The 25,435-nt window shown below is 40.0% G+C and overlaps 3 pseudogenes; 2 read left to right on the top strand and 1 right to left on the bottom strand.

The window, feature by feature from the left end:
• Window positions 1–16,218: 16,218 nt before the first annotated feature.
• Window positions 16,219–17,815, bottom strand: LOC116133369 (annotated as a pseudogene).
• Window positions 17,816–18,916: 1,101 nt separating this feature from the next.
• On the top strand, window positions 18,917–21,060 carry LOC116133370 (annotated as a pseudogene).
• A 376-nt stretch (window positions 21,061–21,436) lies between these two features.
• Window positions 21,437–24,116, top strand: LOC116133371 (annotated as a pseudogene).
• Window positions 24,117–25,435: the final 1,319 nt, after the last annotated feature.

Consider the following 25,435-nt stretch of genomic DNA (forward strand, 5'->3'; position numbering starts at 1 on the left):
GATGTACATTTCTGTTCATAATTAATTGATTCAAATTCTGAATTAGTTTGATGCTACTTTTTAATCCTTTCCCTTCAACGTAGTAGGGCTCATGACTATTATCTAATTTAATTCTCAGGTGTGAACTTAAATTATGTTACAAGCAAAAACGAAGGCCAAATAACTTTTATCGATTTTGATTTTACATTTGGTTATGTTGAAGGCTTTTGATCCAGTTTTTTTGTTAAGAATAACAATGTCTGCACTTGAAAATGACTTCCATTACTGATTTTAAAATGAGAAATTAACCTGTGGTAGTCAACATTAATGTTGTTAAGATGGTGGAATGTATGAAATGACAAGAGCCGCTTCAGAAGTTCACACAGAATTTCAAAGATAAACGACTTTTTCCCACGCAAGGTTTGCGTTAATGACACTTTCCACCCAAAAAGTTTCAAAAAACCATTTTCACACACAAAGTTAATATTCTGTTACTACCCAAAGCCGATTCCGGCTGATTTTTAAGAGAAAAACTCTCTCCATCACCACCATTTGAACTTTTAGTCTCCTCCCTAAAAACCCCCTCTCACGTTGACATCTAATTTCTTGCCTATTGTCGGTCACTGTAAAAATAGGGTTTCCTATTTTTAGCTGATTTTCAGTTGATTTCGATGGCGAATATTCAATCGATCACTACCATTCAATCCACTGGCCTTCACTATACAAAACCCCTATTACTCTGACTCTTGGTAACTCGTCAAACACCAGCTAGGAAAGTGAAGTGCATTTTGGGTATTAACAGAATATAAACTTTGGGTAGGAAAGTAATATTTTGAAACTTTTCAAGTGGGAAATTGTTATTAAGGCGAACCTTGGGTGGGAAAAAGTCGTTTACTCTTTCAAAGATATACAAACAAGTTAAGGTGAATCTTTTAGACCAATAAAACATGTTAAGGTGCCATATTTTATTCATTCCTAGTTAAAAATATACTTGGGTTTGATCCAAGTTATATCAAATTTGATCAAACAAAAGCATATTGTGGGTTTTAAGTTGGCCTGATCTTTCATTTTGTCCAAGTCAAATTTAGGTTGCTGTCTTCCTTTGTCAGAATGTTAAGAGAGTTACCTGATTGCGAGGGAAAAAACGAAATGAAAGTGACTATTCTTGAACATATCGATCGAGTCCTTCATAACAGTTGTTATAGAAGTGGTTCTACCTAATAGTTGGCATATAGATGTAAAAATCGTGGTGGGTTTACTGTCTTTCCCTTTGTTTTGTTCATACCATTCTTTCTTTCAACTATAATTTATTCAGCAGTATGGAGGGTTACAAAGAGGCTGAACCCCTCCTAGAACTTGCTCACCTTAACTTAAGCCAAACTTTTCACTTGAAAAATAGAAGGATAATTTTCACAAAACCTCCCCTAGAGTTTGATTAAACTTTAGGGCTTCAATATGTTTCACAAATAGATAGATAACCCCTTGATTGCACGCACCTCAGCTAATATCTTGGGGTCTTAAAACTGTTAGCCAGGTAAGAGCCCCAATGGTCACCCCTATTAATCCTTGAGGGGACTCGAACTTAAGAGCTTATAGAACATCTTTTTTCTTTTTTATTATTAAGTCACTCAATGATGGTTAACCCCTTGATATGTGTCAGAAATAGCCAAAAAACCCCTTCTCGCCAATCTCAGTTAGCAAGACCAATTAAAGAAAATGGCAAACAACTAAGAGGATAATAATTTTCAATACAAAATAAAGATGACAAGTATTACATTCTACATCGGATTTACATAGGTGGATCTTAAACATATAAAGATGAATAAATATTATCGCATAATAAGTTAGTCTTTTGGGTAGTTAACAATCGTCCAACCCATAACACAGAAAGTATATTCCTTAACTATCTTTGAAACATATTGCTCTACATAAAACCACCTCACATTCCTAACAAAAGATCATTTCAATTAAGTAGATGGTTACTTGTGTTGTGTGAGACCCAATTTCCCAATCATGTTTTAATTGAGATAAATTCATGTGATGAGAAAGCACAAGACCCCCCACTACATCTAATTATAGTGGCCAAACTCTTACAAACATGACTTAAAAGGGAAAAGGAGAAGTGCTTTTGAGCTTAGCAACAGGCGTTGATGATGGATCATGGCTGTTGTGGTGTGGGAATGTCATGGAGATTGATCTAATAATAACAATTATAAATGAACAAAGGGAGAATGACATTTTCACACCCAAGGTTTGACGAAATGACACTTTCCCACCCGTCAAGTTTTAAAATGACACTTTCCCACCCTTTATCGGGTTCTGTCAGTGTTTTCTGTTAATATTTAACTGAAAAGGCGAGAATACCCTTAAATAGTTTATTTCTTAATTAGTTTATTATAAATTAAAATTTAATTAAGTCAAAGCCTTTACTCAATTATTTATTAGTTCAAGTGTAAAAATACTTTTTTTTCTTTGTTTATTTAATTAATTAGGAATATTGATTTTTTATATTAATTAGGAAAAATAAAAAGCATTATAAATTTAATAGATTATTGAATAATAGTGATGAGATATTGATGACATTATAAATAAATAAATATTAAAATCATTTAACTTTAAACAATTTCATGGCATTACTCCTAACTTTTTAAGTGAAACTAGTTACTTTTTCTTTTTTGACTTTTTAGTTAATTAAAAAGAAGTCAAATTTTTAAAGGTACTTTCATCTTTTTAATAAATATTAACGAAAAACACAACAAAACCTAATAAAACGTAAAAAAGTGTCATTTTTAAACTTGAAGGATGGGAAAATGTCGTCCTCCCATTAATAAATAACTAAACATCTAGTTGGTACTAGCTTGTCCTAGATGATAATTGACTTATATATGATCCATCAAAATATTAAAAAATCTGAATATTCTACTCTTGTTCATATAGTGGGAGATCACTTGCCACCACCTAATTAATTCAATTCTACGAAATCTACTAATAAAATTATCAAAAATATTCGTTTATTCATTTAGCCGTTTAGCCATTAAGGTGAGACATACTTAATGATGTTGTGTTTGAGAAAGACAATTATCGGGTTTTATTATTACCCTTCAACTACCCACTAGATTTACATAAACCAAACTCATAATCACTAGTTTTATTTAATAATTTTAATTTATTTCCTTAATTAAACAATTTTTAAATAATATACCCATTGTTCATTAAAGTTTATGAAATTGCAAATTAACCCTCAAATAGACAAATACCTTCTCAAATAATAAATAATCAAAACTAAAGCAACCCTTAAGCAAGATCCCAAGAACTTTTAAAACTGGTATCAAACCAAACAACTAGCCTGTCTTCTTCATCTCTTCTCCTCCTGTTGACTTCTCTTGCGGTCTCTGATCCTCTCAATTCTATCGCATTAACTCACGCCCAATTTCTCATTTGATCTGAAATCATCATAAAAATCACAACTTCTTTACTTTTTGTTGTAAAAAATTTGAACTTTTTGTCACCGGAAAACGATGCAACAGCTCTTGTTCGCTGTGATATTTTCCGAGATGGTATTGATATTGGTGTTATCGTTCAAGACCCCCTTGAGGAAGCTAGTGATCATGAGCCTTGATCGTGTGAAGCGTGGCCGTGGGCCTGTGGTGATCAAAACGGTGGCTGGAACGGTCTTTGTGATGTTGATTTCGAGATTGGAATGTGCTTGATTTAGCGTTCTGTTATGTGGATACTGTTGATTGGCATATTGTGAAATACCATGTCTCTGAACTTTGAGGAATTAGAGTAACTGAAGTATCCAACTTTGTATCTCAAATGATGTGGCTGATTTGAGATTCGATGCTTTTGTCGTCTGAAATACATCGTCTGAATTGAGAAAAAAAAAAGGGCGGATCTACTAGCACTGAGTTTGTGTATCCATTATCTCTCACCTTGAGCTCCTCAACCAAGTCTCTACTTGATTTTTTCAGAGGTGAGAAACGGATTCTGGGAAGTTTTGGGAAAGATATAGCAGCATTAATTCTATTCGAAGAAGAGCAAGAAATCAGTGGATTTGAAACTTGTAAAGAGGCCATGAATGGTATTGACAATATAAGCTATTAAGCTGTATTCTGGGTTGCTATCTGGTTTTGTTTCTTTTGTTTGAGTTTCTGAAGAATGAGAATGAAAATAAGAGAGCGCCATGGCTGTATATATAGCTACAAATTTAACCATGAATTGACAAAAGAAAAGGTCGTAGTCTCGCAGATTGAATTATTGACCTGCTGGATGACTTGGCCCACGGCTGAACTCTTCCTCTTTGATCAAAATTCTTTTAAATTTCTTTTTGACTTCTTTGTCAACTGTCGAATATTCAATATTTAAATGTTTCAAGGTGAGAATTCATTTTCGGTCCCTATAGTTTATGTTTATTTTAAGGACACTTGTTTGAAATGTACTAATATTTTTGGTCATTTGACTCAGTTGATTAACTTCAAAATTATGTTGAAACAATGAAAAGAAAAATAATGAGAAATGCATTATACAAATAACACTTGTGTGCAATGGGTTCTCTTGTGAGGGAAATTCAGAGCGGATAAAATCCTCATTTGGCATACAGATATTTTGCGATCCCATAATCAAGGTTGAAGATCACGCAACTCCTCGTTTAATCAAATTTGAGTTTGTTTCTGTTGATGCGTGATTTTTACACCAACGAAACACACATGTGAAATGTTGAGCTGGCTCAAAAGACATACATGCATGCAAAGGAAAATGATAGTAAATGCAATGGGGATAGTTTTTAAAGTGGTCCGGATGCTAAGGTAGCAAATCCTACGTCCACTGATGCTTATATTGATGATAAGGGTCAAGTCGCTTTTAGCTGACTGACTTTACAATGATATTACAAGGTATCAAATGTTAAGAATTCTAACGAGAGAGAGAGTAGTTAATCAAGTGTAAAAATGTGCGAATCCCCTCAATGAGAGAGGGGCTCTCAATTTATAGAGGAATGGATCGAGGCAATCAACACTGAATATGTGGGTTGGTGAGATTATCCACGCAAAATCCTTTTTTATGTCACATTGCCCACCTTCTTTAGTGATTTGCGCGATTTGGAGCAGGGATTGGACACGTGGGATCGTCACAGCTCTTGGCTGGCCTGGCGCGCGCCCACTATTCTGACAGAAGCAGGCTGCGAGTGTTCCCATGATCTGACTTTTGCATGTTGACTGGACCTTACGTCAGCCCTTATATTTTTAGGCATAACAGAAGTTCCCTAGTTTTTAAGGTTTGAGAATCGAACCTTAGAAACTATAAGTCATGCCGCGATTAGATGATTTATAGAGATTCTGGTGATTCCGACTTGTTTGAAAGTAGGTCAAGATGGTACTTTTTGCGAACACGTCCTCGCATGGTCATTGTTCGTAGAGGATGAGCGAGCTGATTTCATCAGGCGTTACCTGTTGTGCTTTTGATATGGGTGCATTTAATGAAATAGTCCCTATGTTGACAGATGTGTCCTGCGCATGATAAGTGCCAGCCAGACGCATTAAATGCGTTGTATGCTGATACAGTACGTTTTATCAGAACATTGAATGCGTTATACGTTGGAACAACGCCCCTTATCAGAGAATTAAATGTAGATTTGAGACGCAATTAATGCTCTGAGAAAGAGAGATGGCCGTCGTTTGAGCTTTTCAAAGGGAAAGATGAAGGTTTGACTTTATCCACTCGTGACGCTCACTTTTCCCCGTTGATGTGCGACACGTGGCCATGATCAACGGTAAGAAATCTTTACCGCCCAAACGCCATTTCGATTCCGAGAAATCCAAACGCTGATTCCTATGCTATAAAAACCTCAAATCTTTCTCAAGCAATGTCACCAGAATCTTTTTCACAGAGAGTAAAAGATTTTCGCAAACCTGGAACCTTTGTTTTCCAAACCTGTATTTTTCTGGCATTCAAAGCAGAAGCTGTTCTCATACTCCGAGGGGTAAGAACCTTTCTCTGTTTTTGTTTCATTATTTTCCATGATTAAATGGCGTCAGTCTTCCGGTAACCAATCGGAGACGACACGCTTATGTCGGGTTTGAGCCATGAATGGCGGCTCAAATCATACTATTAGGGTTTTCTTTGGGACTTAGGGAGTTTGTTTCCTCCCACGTCATCGTGCGAAATAGCGTACGGCGGCTAAATTACCCTTCTGCTTGTCGTTTTTGTAGAATGGCAAAATGGACCCCTCAACAACCAGATCCGAGCAGGGAACCAGTTCATCCCCACAAGGTGCTCCGAGTATCCCTCTTGAGGTCTTCTCGATACTTACCGGGGACGAGCTCGAGAGGGTAATAAAACAGTACGGTATCGAGGTGGATGCTTTCCTCGACGTGGCACACTCGTCGCGATACCTGCTAAGTGGTCTGGCCGCAATCTCCGAGGAGATCATCAAGGGTGGGGGACTGATCCCCTTCCACCCTTTCATCAGGTCACTTTTGGACCACTTCGAGGTCGCGCCGATGCAGCTGACTTCAAATGCGTACGTCATTGTCGTTACAATGTACATCGCGTGCCACGAGAACGAGCTGGGCTAGCTGACCGCGACAGAGCTCAGCTGCTCGTATTTTTTGAAAAAGAGCAAGGACAATGATTCTTATTACTTATCCAGGTGACCTACTATCGCCGAGGGGATACACAGTTACCCGAGCAACGCGAGGGCCTAGGAAACGAAGTTTTTCTTCTTTCACTATGATGGTCATTGCCACTTCCAGGAACCGAGTAGGCCTCTTTTTCTTTTTCTTTTTCTTTTTTTTTTTTATTTTATTTTATTTTTGACAAATTCATTACATTCAAAATGTACTCTTTCTAACGACTTGATTCCTTTCTGACAGTTAACAAGACAATCGACTTAGGGTTGCTCTTCGATAGACGTAGGATCGTGCATTTCGGCTCCCTACCTGAGGACAAGCGCGACGCGAAAAAACTCATGACGATCGCGAATTTGCGGAAATATAGTTTCTTCAACGCAAGCACGTCGTTAGAGCCCCCATTGAGTAAATCCTACTAACCGGTCATTTTCTGGTCGTGAAATTGAATACCTTTGCTAACGGTGCTTTGCATGCAGTGACCATGCCTCCGAAAGAATCAGAGCAGCCACGACGAAGGCCGCTCAATTTCCCTCGGTCAAGAAAAGCCAAGGCGACCGATGCTGTCCCGACCATTCCCCTGGCTGAAGGTGCAGCGTCAGGCCCACCGGCACGACCTGTTAGAACTTCTCAGCCCCAACCATTAGAGGACGCACAAATTCAAACCACAAAGGCCTCCCAACCGTCGCCTGCTCGCCCGAGACTAAAGACAACAGCCCAGCGAAAGAAGAGGAGGCAGATTCAGGTCGAATAGTCAAAGACTGAATCTGAGGGCGATCAACCTAAGAGGTCGCGGTCGGACATGAGGAGGTCGGGTAAGGAACCGATGGTCGACACGACCACTCCTGAAGGCGCGAAGAAGGATACTCCAGTGTTGGACTCACTGGGGAACCTACCGGAGTACCTGCAACCAGTAGTCTACGCTTTATTAGAATGCGGACTCTTGGAATCATTTGAGCAGTTCGTAGATTCCAGCGACGTGGACCTAATGTCCACATCGGTTCAACACTTAAGCAAGGTGAACGAACTGTCCTCAGCAAGGACTACCCTTAGCTTCTTTTGATTAGCTAACTCTTTCTTTCTTTATTTGCAGGCTCTTCTTGCCATGCGAATGTCCCTGGAGAAGGTTCAACTAGGAGCCGCAAAAGGAGAGGTTGCTTTGAAGGAAGAGAACGCAATGCTCAAATGAAGCCTGGAAGCCAACGAAATAGAGAGAAACCTATCTTCTAAGTCGGCAAACCGGTACCTGAACGAAAGAGACGCGGCTCTTCTCACGGTGGACTTCCAAAAGGCGCAGCTTGAGAAGCATGGAGAGAAAATAAAAGAGCTACAAAGGACCATAGCCAGACTCTCCAAGGAGGTCGGGGAGAAGGACTAGGAGCTCAAAGCGACCTCTCTGCAGGCCTTGCGAACAGAACAAGAGAGGGACGCCTTCGAGAAGCGAAGGCAAGCTCTCAAAGTTGAACTTCAGGCAAGTCAGGGAAAAGCTGCTTCCTTGACAGAAGAGATGCAGAATAAGGCAACGGAGGTTGAGGAGAAGGCTGCCGAATGGGCGATCGAGTCTATCTACGCCTCGCGACCGAAGAATCCGCAACTTGATATGTCCGACCTCCTGGAGGACTGGCGGGATACACTTATGTCCATGGCGCGAGAGGATGATGAAGCGGCAGACTCTCGAGCAAGAGGTTTGGGACATGCCTCAGATAAACCTTCAGCTGACCAGCCCTAGGATGACGAGGTCGGTCCTCTAGGAGCCGGATTAGGGCTTGTCGCTATGCCATTTTGCCTGCTGTACTCCTCATTAATGAAATACATTTTTGCTTTTACAATTTCTGTTCTCTTTATTATACTTGAGTACTTCCTGATTGCTTACATTTATTGGAACAATTGTGATAACATAACACATTCACACGAACAAGATTACATGCGAAGATCGTTACAAGCGCACAAAATAACACTTTACAAGGAAATGATTTACAAAAATCAGGAATTAATTTACAAAGAAAACTGACTTCGGAATTATTGATAGTATGGTCGAAGGTGCTCAACATTCCAAGATCAGGATACTTTGGAACTGCTCAGCCTTTTGAGATGATAAGTCCCCAGTCTTATCACTTTGTCGATGCGGTATGGATCTTCCCAGTTCGGTCCTAACACTCCCGTACTTGGTTCCCTGGTACCGAGAAGAACTTCCTTTAACACAAGGTCGCCGACCTAGAAGTCTTTTTGCCTGACCTTTGAATCGAAGAACCTCTTCACGCGTTGCTGATAGGCTGCTATCCTTAGTGAAGACTTGCTGCGATGTTCTTCAACAAGGTCTAGGCTTGCTCTCATAAGTGCTTCGTTGTCAGCCTCATTGTACAAGTCCCTCCGAAGTGAACCAGTTCCTATCTCTACAGGGATCATCGCTTCGCAACCGTATGCTAGCGAAAAATGTGTTTCTGAGGTAGAGGTTCTCGGAGTTGTTCTGTACGCGCATAGGACTTCGGGGAGGTCGTCAGCCCAATTCCCTTTGGCTGCGCCAAGTTTGGCCTTTAAGGTATGCTTGATAGTTTTATTGACAGCTTCAACTTGGCCATTTGCTTGTGGCCTTGCGACTGAGGTGAATTTTTTATGGATGCCTAACTCGTCGCAAAACTGCTTGAATTCCTCGTTGTCAAACTGCTTCCCATTATCCGAGATAAGAGTATGAGGAATTCCATAGCGGCACACAATATTATCGAAAACAAAGTCTTTGAGCTTTCTGGTTGTGATTGCGGCTAGCGGTTCGGCTTCCACCCATTTAGTGAAGTAATCTACCACGACCACGGCGTATTTGACTCCCCTTTTACCGATTGGCATGGGACCGAAGAGATCAATCCCCCACATGGAAAAAGGCTAGGGGCTAGTCATGGTTATCAATTCGTGGGAGGGAGCTCGCAGTATGTTTGCGAACCGCTGACACTTATCACACCTTTTGACAAAGTTGTAGGTGTCATCTTGAATTCGGGGCCAATAGTACCCTTAACGAACAACCTTGTTCGCAAGAGATCGTGCGGCGGTGTGATTACCGCAGATCCCTTCATGAATTTCCCTCATGATGTATTCTGCTTCTTCATTGGTTACACATCGAAGGAGAGGGGCACTAAATCCTCTCCTGTACAGCTTGTCCCCGATGAAGGTGTAGCGAGCAGATCTTGTTCGCAGAACCCTTGCCTCGACCTTGTCATCAGGCAAGATCCCATCCTTGAGGTATTAGAAAATAGGAGTCATCTAGGAATCTGATTCTGTCACATTCACAGTCTGTTCGATTAGGCTGATACTTGGGGCCTCGACGAATCAAACAGGAATGCTATTCGGTGCTCCTGAGTCCAACGATGAGGCTATTCTTGCTAGGGCGTCTGCCACAGATTTGCTATCTCTGGGAATCTGAGGGATCGCGAAATGCTTGAACGGCTCGAGTGCGGCCTTAGCTTCTTTCAGATAACGGATCATGTTTTCTTCCTTGGTTTGGTATTTCCCTAAAATTTGGTTAACGACCAACATGGAGTCGCTGTGGACACTGATCGCGGTTGCCCCCATTTCTCTGGCCAACCGCAATCCAGTGAGCAGGGCTTCATACTTGGCCTCATTGTTGGTTGCCTTGAATCCAAACCGAAGAATGTCGTAAACGCGAGCCTCATCGGGGCTCAAAAGGAGAAGACCTGCACTAGCCCTCTTTCTGTTCAATGATCCATCGACGTAGAGACTCCAATTCGACAGATTTTGAGCAGTTTTCTGGATGGTTTCGCTAGGCTGTTGCTCTGGCTCTGGCTCACTTGGGAGATAGGAGAATTCTGAAATAAAGTCAGCAACAGCCTGCCCTTTGATAGTCGATCTTGGCTTGTACTTCAGATCGAACTGACTCAATTCTATGGCCCATTTAAGCAATTTACCCGATGCCTCTGACTTCTGGAGGACCTGCTTAAGGGGGTAATTAGTCATCACATGGATAGTACGAGCGTAGAAGTAAGGTTGCAGCTTTCTAGAAGCGATCAACAGGGCATAGGCTAACCACTCCATTTCTGGATACCACATCTCGGCATCCGTCAGACACTTGCTCGCATAGTATATTGGCCATTGAACCTTGTCCTCTTCCCGAACTAGGGTTGCACTGACCACGAACTGAGAGACGGACAAATACCAGAGCAGGATCTCTTACGGAAGAGGCTTGGACAGGAGAGGTGGTTTCCCGAGGTGTTCTTTTATACTTTGGAATGCTTGTTCGCACTCGAGATTCCACTCGAACTTCTTATTGGCCTTCAGAACATTGAAGAACGGTAAGCAGTGATCTGTTAGCCTCGATATGAAGCGGCTTAGTGCCGTTATTAGCCCATTAAGACTCATAACCTGTTTTTTATTGGTCGGACTTTCCATATCGAGCAGAGCTTGAATTTTCTCGGGGTTGATTTCTATTCTCCGCCGGTTAACCATGTATCCTAGGAATTTACCTGAGATACTCTGAACGAACACTTGAGAGGATTCAGCTTCATTCTGTACAGTTGGAGGATATCAAACATCTCAACGAGATGTGCTATATGATTTGAAGCGACATGGGATTTGACCAGCATGTCATCCACATAGACCTCCATTGTCTTACCGATCTAGTCGGAGAACATCCGGTTAACCAATCGCTGACAGGTTGCGCCAGCATTCTTGAGGTCGAAGGGCATAACTTTGTAGCAATACAGCCCCCGGTCTATAATAGAAGACGTATGCTCTTCGTCTGGCATCATAATTTGATTATATCTCGAGTACACGTCCATAAAACTTAGCAGCTCGTGCCCCGAGGTGGCATCCACAAGCTGGTCAATTCTCGACAGGGAGAAGTTGTCTTTATGACAGACTTTGTTGAGGTCGCTGAAGTCGACACAGGTTCGCCACTTTCCATTTGGCTTTTTCACCAGAATCGGGTTGGCAACCTAGGTCGAGTAGAGTGCCTCTCGGATAGACTCGTTTCGGAGAAGGTTATCCACATCTAATTTTAAGGCGACATATCGCTCCAGATCCATTGCTCTTCTTTTTTGGCGAACTGGCTTGGCTTCGCTGTCGATGTTTAACGCATGACAAATGATGTTCGGGCTGATCACGACCATATCTACGTGCGACCAGGCAAACACATCGATATTTTCTTTCAGGAAGCTGATCAGCTCGGAGGCGAGCTGGGGGTTAAAGCTGCTCCCAATCCTTAACACTCGGCTCGACTCCTTCAGGTCAATCGACACTTCGGACAAATCCCCAACTGGGCCGCTAGAAGGGTTTTCCTATATTTGAGGATCTATATTATCCTCTGCTGGGCTAGGCTATGGCTCGATCTAGCTGATCGTCATAGCCTGTCAGGGAATACAACGCGAGATGCCTTTCCCTCTGCACGCCATCTGCACTGCTTTTATGTAACAGTCACGAGATGCACTTTGAGATCCGCTAACTTACTTCCCCTATCCCTGTCGAGGTGGGGAACTTCATCTTTAGATGGTAAATAGAAGTGACTGCCTTGAAGTTTCTCAACAGAGGTCGCCCCAGGATCCCATTGAAGGTAGATGGCAGTCCACGACCAAGAATTCAGTAACCTTAGTCACTTCGTCATAGTCAACCAACATGACTGGGAGTTGGATCGTTCCCTTGGGGATCAGGTGGTCCCCTGTAAAACCATAAAGAGGGATCGAGGCGGGCTTTAGGTCGGCCTCGTCTAAGTTCATTCTTTCGAAAGCGTCCTTAAACAGACTGTTCACAGCGCTTCCATTGTCCGCTAGCATTTTACAGACGTTATGGTGCCCTATGAGGGGCGTGATCACAAGAGCGTCGTCGTGAGGATGATACAAATGAGCTGCATCATTTTCGGAGAAGGCGATCGGCTCCTCCTTGCAAACCTTTTGTGGTCGCTGCAACGTGTTCATCACCGTGATTGGGTCGTGATGAGCTTCGCGGGCATATCTCTCCAGGGCACCTCGCGTGTTCCCCGTGAGGTGCGGCCTTCCAAAGATTATATTGACACTGCTATACCTTTTGTGATCACGACGCTTCTTTCCTTGCTCCCCTTAACTTTTCTCTTGCACGGGAGTGGAGTCATCAATATACTCCTTAAAATGCCCCTTCTTAATGAGCTCTTCGATTGCTTGCTTTAGAGTTCGGCACTCATCTGTATGATGCCCATTGTCCCGATGGAAGCGACAATATTTTTTATTATTTCTGGCTGTCACGAGAGTTTTCATAGGCTCGGGCTCTCCGAGCAGGCTGGCCTCCTCGGATTTATCAAGAATAGCCGATACAGATGCGTTCAGTGGAGTATATTGGTTTCTATCGCGATCGCGACGAGGGATAGGAGCATAAGACTTTTTGTGCTCGTAGTGAGGTTTCTTTCCTTTTTGCTAATCATCAGTGTCCCCTCTGCGATCAGCTCTTCTACTTTCACCCCGACCAGGGGCACTGCCCGAAGTGCCGGCGTCACGACGACGGAGTGTTGCCAATGAATTTTCTATCCGAAGGTACTTCTCTGCAAGGTTATAGAATCCTAGGAGGGAAACATCGTCCTCAGCCTATAATTCTTTCCACAGGTTGGTTTGTGGACGAACTCCGACTATGATGAGAGTCTGAACAGACTCTTCGGGAGCATGAGCCACCTTGTTGAGTTCTCTGTGGAAACGGTCAATGTAGGACTGGAGGGATTCATCCCTTTCTTGCCTTATATTGATGAGATAGCTCAAAGGCATCGAGAACTTCCGATTTGCTTGAAAATGCCTTAGGAACGTCGCGCTCATCTGAGGCCATGAACTGATTGATCCCGCTGGGAGCGACCTGAACCACCGCTTGGCATGGGAGGTCAAAGTTACTACCAAACAACGGCATTTTGCTAAATCTAAGACTGGGTGAAGTTCCATCAGGCCGTTAAACTCATATAAATGATCCTGCAGATCAGAATTTCCATCAAACGCCCGCATGTCGGGCATCCTGAATCCTGGTGGGAGTGGAGCGACTAACACTTCGGGAGAGAAGGGGGACGCAGATACGACCTGCCCCTGTTCATTTTGATGAGCTCTTAGTCTGTCTAGAGCTCGCTACAACTCCTCAATTTGCGACAATGGAGCCAATTGGGGATTGCTTTCACCCATGCGAGTTTGACCCTCACGATTACGATTGAGGAAAGTCCGGAGGTCGGGCTCCTCTTCGCCTTGGCCAGCAGTTCCAGCCACTCTTGACACACGCTGGCTAGAGGTGTGTGATGGCGACAAAAGGTACGGGGTATTTTCACGACCTTCGTGGTGGTAAGATCCGCCCTGCGAAGTGTGGGACCCTCTCGCACGGTGACGATCAGGATCATTTTGCTGGCGGTGATAGGAATCGCCCCGTCCAGTACCTTTATGGGTGTGCACTTGTGACGTGGCATGGGACAGCTCGGGATGCGTCCGTTCACCGAGTCTCAACGAGACTGGTATTCTGCTTGGGACGCCGTCAGTGTTTGCTGGCCCTTTGGAACCCGTGGGCTTGTTTTTTGCCACTTGCTTACCCTTTCGTCTACGCGCTATAGTGCTCACAGCACGGGCTATTTCCCTTTGCCGCACTTTCATGCTACCTACAAGCGTTTTTGGCGGTTGCACTGCCGCAGCTGACTTGGATGGCACACCTTGGTCCAAACGGTTCAACCTTCGGTTGACCGTCTGGAGAGTATTGTCAAACCTCTCCAGGTAGCTTCTTATAGCGGGGTCAAGCTGTGAACTTGACGGGATATCTTCTGCAGCATTTTGCAGGGCCGAAGGTTTTTTGGAAGAAATGTCCCCCTGAACTTGGGGGAGCCCCTCAGCGCCCTGGTTGGTTTGCTCAGGTTTTGGTTGGCGGGCCATTTGTTGTTGTAGGATCGGTAAGCTAGAGATTCTCCTGATGAAGGATGAACACTAAATCAGGCCCTCCTTCTAGCGTCAAACTGTTGATGCGTGATTTTTACATCAACGAAACACACGTGTGAAATGTTGAGCTAGCCCAAAAGACACACATGCATGCAAAGAAAAATGATAGTAAACGCAATGGGGACAGTTTTTAAAGTGGTTGGGATGCTAAGGTAGCAAGTCGTACGTCCATTGATGCTTATATTGATGATAAGGGTCATGTCGCTTTTAGCTGACTGACTTTACAATGATATTACAAGGTATCAAATGCTAAGAATTCTAACGAGAGAGAGAGTAGTTAATCAAGTGTAAAAATATGTGAATCCCTTCAATGAGAGAGGGGCTTTCAATTCATATAGGAATGGATCGAGGCAATCATCACTGAATCTGTGGGTTGGTGAGATTATCTGCGCAAAATCCTTCTTTATGTCACATTGCCCACCTTCTTTAGTGATTTGCGCGATTTGGAGCAGGGATTGGACACGTGGGATTGTCACAGCTCTTGACTGGCCTGGCACGTGCCCACTATTCTGACAGAAACAGGCTGCCGGCATTCCCATTATCTGACTTTTGCATGCTAACTGGACCTTACGTCAGCCTTTATATTTTTAGGCATAACAGTTTCCAACTCAATCATGTATCTGACCCTATATAAACCCAATTGTAATATGTTTTTAGGGATGGAAAATAAGTCACAGAAAGCAAACTAAAAATTTCTTTTAAAACATAACAATGGACGTAGGCTTTACATTACGAGTAGACGAAACACTTCAAGAAGTTCTTTGTGTTTTGTGTTGATTCTAGCATATTCATCATCATACTGTTCTATCGCTGATCCATAGGGATCACGCATACATCCTACGTGATTTTAACACTATCAATCACGTACCTCTAATTGGTGCAAAGTGTCTGCATCAACAGGTTCATTTACTACTTTGCTCTTTTATTTTAGTGAAACTCCTTGTTAATACCTTTATTTTTGGAAGAATATGAGAGTTTATTTGTTTTAAAATCATTAACAAAAGTCCATTTTAATTCAAATCCTCATATTTCTTATTATTATGTTTTAATTAATTAAAATGTGTTTAGACTGAAATCACGGGTAATGAGTTGAATTTACATAGGTATTTTTCAAATAATAGCAATTGAGAAGGGGGTCTCTACAATAAACCGAAACTAAAGGGAGGAAAATGTACTTCTTCTTTGTTTCAATAACATGGGCAGTAGATGGGCTTGTCTCTTTCATGCTATACATCAACGTCAACATTTTCAGGTACCACATTAATATTTTTTTTAATTCTGATTTATATAAGATAACAAAGTTAAAAAATCAAAATTTTACAAATTTTATTGAGCAAAAATTGATTATTTTTTTCATTTAATATTAAATAACATTTTAAGATAATATAGGGGTTTTAGTAGAAACCACTCCCAAAAGCTAACTTAAGAGAGTGGGGACGAGTTCGAGTCCCCATGATTGTTAATAGGATTGACCACTAAAACTCTTATCCGATCGATAGTTTTAGGGTCCCTGTTAACTCCAACACTTTCTATATTTGAAATTAAGCATGAAATATATGATCACCTCTCTCATACACAATTTTGAAACTTAAAAGAAAATTCAGCTTGTGAATAAAAAGAATAATAGTAATATATTATCATTTAAAGAATTTAAATCTATTTTTTATACATTAAAGTTTGATATTATCCAAGGGTTTCTCTATAAAAGATTATATTACAAAAAAGAATTTGTTATCACAAATCAAAGAATGTATATGATAATACACAGTTATGGACTAAATTTCTGAATCTCCTCGTGCGAGATTAGAAAAGTTTACTTGCAAACTCCTCTACCTCGGTTCCATATATGCGACAATGACTTGATTTCTTGGCAATATTTCTCAGCTGAGAAGTGCTTCTTCCCAGCAGTAGAGCTATTTTCTGTTCAAACATCTCCCCGTTTTCTCTCTGCTCTACATCACCTTCATTGAGAGTGGTTTCAATTGATTCTTCCAAGAGTGTGAAGAAGCCAGCGCAGTTTCTATACATCTCCAACACCATGCCAACTTGCCCACCGTGCTCTAAAGTGTTAACTGTGGTAGCTAATGCGCCTGCAGCCACCGTGATAACAGCAGCCCATGACCCGTGAGGAGACCCCACGAAAGCCGACCCAACAGCTGCAATGCCGGTGAGTAATGGCCCTGAGATGGCTAGAATCTTGTTTATCTTCAACGCCAAGTTGCCTAGTCTCATGTAATCTTCTGTATCTTTTGTCTTTAACACTCCAATAATCTCTCTCATTTCCACTTCCAGATCTTCACCCCATCCATTTTTCTCCGTATTCATGCTACTTTGCTCTCTTTTATATGCGTTTTTGTTGTTTGCCTGAGAGTGATTTGATGGCCACCAAACAGCAGGCTCAAATGTTTTAGGGAACTTCTCTATCATTTTACCTAGCAAGGGAAGTGGGTATGCTTGGTCAAGCGCTAAAACTTTCTCCATTGCTTCTTTCACGTCGGCTTCACTGGGAACCCTTAGAGCAAGGACGGTTTGTATTTCTCTCTGGAGCTGCTTGAACAATCTTGTTGCGTTACGTTGCTCTTCTGCGAGTTGTGAGGGCTGGATCTTGTTCACCATAACCATCATCCCAGCGGCTGCAGAGAACAAGAGAGTTGATGATAACTTCAAAGCCAAAAGTGATGAAACGCCTTCGCTACCAGTTGCATCAATACCAGCCATGGTGGTAGCAGTGAGAGAAATCATGTTGATAGAGTTCAACAGAAGGGTGTTCCAGTTGTCACGTTGCTGGCCCAGGTTGTTGTGCATCTCAACTCTATCAGCAACAGACTCTAAGATAGCGTAAAGTTGGGCTGTCACCATTGAATTAGTAGAGTCGTCAGCATTGTTTTCTTGTATTGCTGTGCTAGGGACAATCTTTTCTACTGGTATATAGCTTGGTATTTTTATTATCTCATATCCTCAGTTGCTCAACCAAGTTGTATTCCGTTTTTTCGCAGGTGAGAAGCTGATTCTTGGGAGTTTTGGGACAGATACGGCAGCATTTGTTCTATGTGAAGAACAACATGAGAAGAAAAACAAAATAATGAAGCTTGTAAAGAAGCCTCTGAATGGTATTTGATTCTTTGATTGTAATTGTGTTTTACAGGTTGAGAATGAAAATACAGAGACACAATGATCTTATTTATATTTTAACGAACTATAACTGAAAGTATTAATAAGAAACGGTATGCATGTTGAAACTATATTGACCGCTGTCTGGGATACTTGGCCAATTAATAGGACTGATTCCGGCATTCACAATCTCTATCCGGTCAAGATAACTTTCCTCCCCGTGACTATACCTTCTTTTCACCTTATGGATGATACTAGTTTGACGTGAACACTTCCGTAATCTAGCATTGATGATTGCGTTATGAGGAATTGGCTTGTGTGAACTTTCCAAATAGTCCTCAATTATAAATTCTGTAATAGAAAAGTATGCACATGTTGCTTGTAGTTCGCATGAGGGCATGCCACTCAACCCATTATTCCTCTATATATATAATATATATTATATATTATAGATATATATATATTTTGACATCATCACTACCAATCAAGATTTAACGGACTTTACACCAATCAAAGAATCAACAAGCATTCAAAGACAAAGTAACATTAGTTGTCTAAACCTTAAACCACCTTTAGAAGATACTATATATCTGTTAAATTTAAGGATATGGATTAAAGATCTTCACAGATCAAGATAAGGGAAAATCTCCACAAATCAAGACAACTTATAAAAACGCTTATGACATTGAGCTGAAAATAAGCAACTCTCCTCCTTAAAGAAAAGATTAGATATACACTTATATACAGAAAAAATAGAGAAAAAACTCTACTAAAAAGAGACTAACGAGTAATTCTCAAAGAATTTTTTACTCTTATAACTTGAGTGATTGTTGCTTCATTAGCAATCACAAAAAAAGTCATTAATGAAATAATAGTGGACTTACATATAGTACCCGAATCAACTTTAAAAAAAAAAATTATAAATATTTTATTTATATTTCCTTAAACATATATTATGGTTACATCACAAACAATCTCGGAATCATTGAACATGTAGATTCGTAACCATTTATGTGTGCTTATTTTATTTATATATGTACATGGACATGTTTAAATACTTAAATCCTTGAAACGAGGAGGTTGACCCAGTTGCTGAGCCGAACCCGAAAGGGAGGAGAAAATTTCTATAAAAGAATTAAGAACATACGAAGAATCACAATCAATTAATGCTAATTATTCACTTTCATCTATCACTGGACAATCCGCCAAAGTTTAGTACGAAAAGGCCCCACCAAACCGTCTCAAGTCTCATGGAAGATATTTTAATTTGCAGAGAGGCAGGTAATTCATGACGTAATAAAGAGAGAGAGTGACCTTAGTCAAAGACTATGGCGATAATTAAGAACACTTTCCCTGTTTTCAGATTGAAAGAACTTGAACAGCAGATTTTTGTGAAAGTGAGAACATGGGTTCAATTGCAAAGAATGGGTTGAGACAGTACTTGATACAGCTCCAGCAACATCCTTTGAGAACAAAGGTTCTTCCTTTCTCTTGTTTTTTTGTTTTTTGTTTCTCTTCTTTGATGGGTTTTTTGTTTTATGGATAACTTTTTGTTTGGTGGCTGGGAAAGTTGAGGAAATAAAAGGAAATTTAAAAATTGGATTTTTATAACTTCTGTTTTTTTTTTCTTTTTTTTTTTAGAAATATGGGTTTTGACACATAATTTTCTGGAAATTGTGTGACATTTTTACTTATATTATCAGGCAATAACCGCTGGAGTTCTATCAGCAATCAGTGACATAATAGCTCAGAAACTCACTGGCATACAGAAACTTCAATTGAGAAGGCTACTTCTGAAAGTGGTCAGTATCTTTCTCATCTCATCTTTATATTTTTATGTTTCCAAATTAATTGATGATATTTATGCACAGTAGATTGCGCTTATATTATTGTTTCAGTGTCATTTGTTCATATGATCATTAACAATTTAGCATTGTGTGACCTCCAATTATATTGATTGGTAAATCTCAGACTTATCTTGCTAGTGCACTGTCTGAAGACAATAGTCCACTGAGTTCATTTCCTATTTTCTTTGTATTGTGGGTTGCTGATGTTTCATACAATTACCTTTGTGGCTTTGTCTAAGTTTAAAAACTGGCTGGATAACATTAACTATTTCCAGGAAACAGTTAATACAGAAGATAATTTATTTTTACATTCAATTTTTGGTTCTTCGACTCACTTGATTACTTCAAATTGTGAGTATGTACCACTTACTGTCGAACTGGCTGCTTATGCTGGCTTTTGGGTTGCATATAGTAAATGGATTCTTGTTTGTTAGATGGTTATTAGAGGTATGCTTGTAAGCAAGTTCTGCTCGATGAAAATTGGACACAGGGGTGGTTTGAGTGTAGCTGTGGACCGTTTAATGTATTTCGCACTCAGGCCTGCCTGGTTTTACACTGTCATAGTGGTTTTTAAATGAATGTATGTATTGTCGTTATATTTTGTTCTCCAGCCACTATTCTAATATGGTCAATTGCAGGTTTTGGATTTGCATATCTTGGACCATTTGGACATTTTTTGCATCTAGTATTGGATAAAATATTCAAAGGGAAGAAGGATACAAAAACAGTTGCCAAGAAGGTAATGGCTCTCTTCAACTTCAAAAGCTGTTAAATTGCAGTGTTCATTCATCCGGCTGAAGTGAATGAGAAGACAAAAGAAGTAACCATTCTAAAATTCTGAATTGTATTAATTCAGGTGGTATGGAACAATTGACATCTTCTCCTTGAACAACCTTCTTATGATTTACTATGGAGCTGTTATTGAGGGTAAGTTAATACCGCCATATGTAAATCTTACACAAGAATGCTCAATCTTTATGTGAAGCAATCACAAATCCATATGAGAAATATGTTAATCATTCCTTACCACTCTTAGTTCTGCTTTTGTGCTAAGTTTGGCAACTTTTCAAACAAACCCCTAAAGAATCACACCTTGCTAAGTATGAACATTTCTTATAGCCATATCCTCTGAAATGCAGGAGAGACCTTGGATGCATGTGAAAACTAAGATCAAGAGGAGTATCCGAAAGTTAATATACAGCAGGACGGTATTTGCTTATGTTCTCTGTATTGACTATGTTAAAATGAAATATGCATCCCTTCAATATCTTTATAACCTTAATGAATGAAAATGAGTTCTGGCAGTTGTGGGTTGGGTAAATCATCAGTATGTGCCTCTGCAGTGTGTCATTTTCCACAGCGCTGTAGCGTGTGCTGGCAATACTCGTTTTCCCTTTTGATACACTTCCTCTGTATGTAAATATTTCTTTGATTTCTTTAGTGTTTCTTCCTAAAATTTACACCAAGGGAAAAATGGTTTGTTGTATGTTATTCAGGGGGATATTTCTGAATCTACGAGCAAGGTTATGGCATTGCCGAAAGCAAAATGACAAGAAAGCATCAATTGTCTCACATGATTAATATGTAGTTCAGAGGATCTTTTAAACAACCACATTAGTTCAAGTGCTCAATCTCTTTCAATGTATCTGAATATGAAAGCTTCTCCATTGGTTATTCTTAACTTCTTACTCCCTTTGCTGGGGAACACCTTATGACCCATTGCATTTCAGGAGATGCTTGATAGTGGTTGTTCCAAGTTAATCACATAATATATTAGTTTTTTAAATCGTTGACAAGGGCTCGTCTAGATAGTAGATAATATATATTTCCAAATTTCCCAGTTATCAATGTTGTAGGATCTAGGAATAACCCTCAATACAGAACTAACTCGTTGTTCAATCTAGAGCTACTCTAGCAAATGAAAATTTTACCCTTTAATTTGTAATGTGAAGTTGAAATGGTAACAGGTAAAAGTAAAACAGAAGCTACGCAAGTCTTAGAACTTGGGAGGAATGTCTGGTAAAATATGCAACCAGTTCAACTTGAAATTTCAATACTTGTGGTGGCAACCGTTCAACTTTGAAATTTCATACTTGTGGTTTTGGGCGTCCTATCAATAAATTATACAAGTGAAGACGCCATTATTTTGGAATGAAGCAAACCATCAATTTTGCTTTAGCAGTTGGTTCAAATAATTGGAGCAAAGTATTCCTTGCTATTTTTCTTTTTAATGACTGGGGTGTCCTATTCAGTTTATACGCATTCAACTAATATTTCAGGACCTAGAACTACCGACAGAGAAGAGTTCCAGACTTGAGCGCATCTAATTAATCCCTCAAGACTTGGAACTATTGGTCGAGAATCCTGCAAGACTTTGGAACTAATGACCGGGTAAGAGTTTCTCTGGTCACCCCTATTAGCAACCAAAGTGAATCGAACTTAGGCCTCTTGGGTAATACATTCAAAAATCCTAGTTGATCACTCGATCATCACTGTTATATTAATGTCATTGAAAATGTTTAAACTGCATGACAGATTAGATAGTGACCTTCAAAATAAAGAGAGTGCTGAACTTCACGAGATCGCTAACAAAGATCTCTATCTTTGCCCCTTTGAAGATGATTTTAGATTTTTAAGATTAATTTTGCAGAAAACATTTTCTGAATTCCCAGTTGTTTGACTACACTTGATAATATAAGGATATTCTATATATAAAGGATATCTCAAAATATCCTTAAAAAATGGCTATATTTTTTAGTAAAATTAAACAATGCAGTAACTAGTGATCATCTCACAGGAGTTTTTGAGATTGACATGAAGATCTGCAGAGATCTCTTGGAATATTAAATACATTAAACAAATGCTTAACTGGTAGCATATACAGAGACATTATCTTGAAATATAAATAATAGTACATGGAAGGTATTCCACGAGGAATTGAGTAAACCACAAATTGTTAAATAAATTGCCATGTGAATTTGCATGCAGAAGTTGAAAATTATAAATTGACTTGAACAAAACAATTATTTATTTAAGGTTTTTAGCCGAAATGAGCAATGGCCTGTTGAAGTAGAGCCAAGACAAAGCAGGTTTTGTCCTACTATTGTGTTGGCTGTTTCAATGTTTACTCGAGAATGGCTGTTGAAAGTCAAAACGTAGGAAACCCCAAGACTTGAAAGAAGTGGTTGAGAAAATTAATATACATGCAGAAACATTGAAGAGGTCCAAGTTTAAGCCATGAACTTGTCAATTTTCAACTACCTTTTCTATCGCTTCGCTTGTCAACACACAACCTTGTTTGTATAAATATCACACAACTCACATTCATATCTCAAACCCAAATCACTGCACGCTCTTATCAAAACCCTCAAAAACAATCATACAAATCCTGCACACAAAACCAGAAAATTAGAAAGAAACTATTGTTTATAAATGGCGACAGTCAAGCTTCAAGCACCATTTTTCTCATAGAAGAATAGACGTTAGAGCCACAATGAGTGTCCGAATTTCAGGTTGAGTTTGAACCATCTTTCTCTTCCAAAACTTCCAAATAAACTCATTTGGAGAAAGAGTCCAGCCCAATATCAGTTTTACAATAATTCTACAAGACTTAGAGTGGATGCTCCCGATTCAGGAGTGTTTTCTAAGCTTTATGAAATGATGGAGGCTGTCGCGATAGAGTTGAGATGCATAAGAGTATTGGAGAGCAGAGGAACAACTGGAACCAGCTGCTTTTATCATCCATTAATCAATCACTCTCACCGCTTCTCTATGACAGGAATTGCAGCACAAGTGGTGTAAATGGATCAGGATTTTTGGTCTCAAGCTCTCTTCTACCTTCTTTATGGAGCGGCCACTGGCATGTTGGTGATGATGAACACTATTCAACCATCTCAGCTCGCTGAAGAACAAAGAAATGCGGCTAGATTGTTCAAGCAGCTTCACGGAGAACTTCAAACGTCGTGGCCCTGGGCAACCACCTGTTGTTGATGTGAATGAAGCCTTGGAGAAAGTTTGGCGCTGGACAAGGCATTCCCCTTCCTTTACTAGGCAAAATGATCGAAAAGTTCCTTCCAGTGTTAAGCCTGCAGTGTGGTGGCCTCAACAAAGGCGAAGCAATGGCTCGAAGGGAAGAAAAATGGAATGGTTGGAGTTCAAAGCTGGAAGAAGAAATGAGAAACATTGTTGAGGTTTTGAAGAGGAAAGATTGGATGATTATCAAGGTTGGACAAAGCTTTGAAACTGAACAAAATGTGGCGATTTCCGTCCTTTGTTGACAGGCCTTGCAGCCATTGGTTCAACCTTTGTGGGCAATAGCAGCCCTCTTGGTTCACTGGGTGTGATGCTAGGAGTCATTGTGGAGCCATGGCTAGTGTCATAAACACATTTGAGCACGGTGGGCAAGTGGGATGGTGTTTGAGATGTACCGTAGCAATGCCGGTTTCTTAAGCTTAGGAAGAGACAATAGAGTCAAATATTGGTGAGAGGGATGTTGAGAGAAGAGAAAATGGAGAATTGTTAGAAATGAAGGTTGCTCTACAATTGGGAAGGAGTTTATCAGAACTCAGGATTCTTGCAGCATCTTCTTCAAGTAAGGTACTGAGGCCACTGAAGAATTTGCAAGCAAGCTCTTTTAATGGATGCTTTTGCTAAATTAGTTAGTTTCTATTATGTACATTTTGTTCATAATTAATTGATTCAAATTCTGAATTAGTTTGATGTCACTTTTAATCCTTTCCCTTCAACTAGTAGGGCTCATGCATTATCTTATTAATTCTCACGTGTGAACTTAAATTATGTTACATGAAAAAACGAAGGCCAAATAACTTTTATCGACTTTGATTTTACATTTGGTTAAGTTGAAGTCTTTTGATCCAGTTTTTTTGTTAAGAAGACAAATGTCTGCACTTGAAAATGACTTCCATTAGATTTTAAAATGAGAAATTAAGTGGTAGTCAACATTATGTTGTTAAGATGGTGGAATGTATGAAATGACAAGAGCCGCTTCAGAAGTTCACACAGAATTTCAAAGATAAACGATTTTTCCCACGCAAGGTTTGCGTTAATGACACTTTCCACCCAAAAAGTTTCAAAAAACCATTTTCCCATGCAAAGTTAATATTCTGTTACTACCCAAACTGATTCTGACCAATTTGTGAGGAAAATTCTCTTCGTCATCACCATTTGAACCTTAGTCTCTCTATAGAAAAAACCTCTCACATCTGACATCTAATTTTACTGATTGTCGGCCAAGTAAAATTAGGGTTTTATTCTTAACTGATTTTCGACTGATTCGATGACAAATATTCATCGATCACCACTATTCAATCCACAGCCTCCACTATACAAAACCCTCTTACCCTAATCTTGGTAACTTGTCAAACACCAGTGAGAAAGTGAAGTGATTGGGGTATTAACAGAATATAACTTGGTGGAGGAAAGTGATATTTTGAAACTTTTTAGGTGGGAAATTGATATTAAGGCAAACCTTGGGTGGGAAAATGTCGTTTACCTCTCAAAGATATACAAACAAGTTAAGGTGAATCTTTAGACCAATAAAACATGTTAAGGTGCCATATTTTATTCATTCCCAGTCAAAAATATACTTGGGTTTGATCCAAGTTATATCAAATGTGATCAAACAAAAGCATATTGGGGTTTAAGTTGGCCTGATCTTTTATTTGTCCAAGTCAAATTTATGTTGCTGTCTTCCTTTGTCAGAATGTTACTTGATTGCGAGGGAAAAAAGAAATGAAAGTGATTCTTGAACATATCGATCGAGTCTTCGTAACAGTAGTATTAGAAGTGGTTCTACCTAATAGTTGGCATATAGATGTAAAAATCGTGGTGGGTTACTGTCTTTCCCTTTGTTTTGTTCATACCATTCTTTCTTTCAACAATATTTATTCAGAAGTATGGAGGGTTACAAAGAGGATGAAACTTGCTCACCTTAAAT

Source organism: Pistacia vera, unplaced genomic scaffold (assembly GCF_008641045.1).
Source record: "Pistacia vera cultivar Batoury unplaced genomic scaffold, PisVer_v2 Contig269, whole genome shotgun sequence".
In the NCBI taxonomy this organism is placed as follows: Eukaryota; Viridiplantae; Streptophyta; class Magnoliopsida; order Sapindales; family Anacardiaceae; genus Pistacia; species Pistacia vera.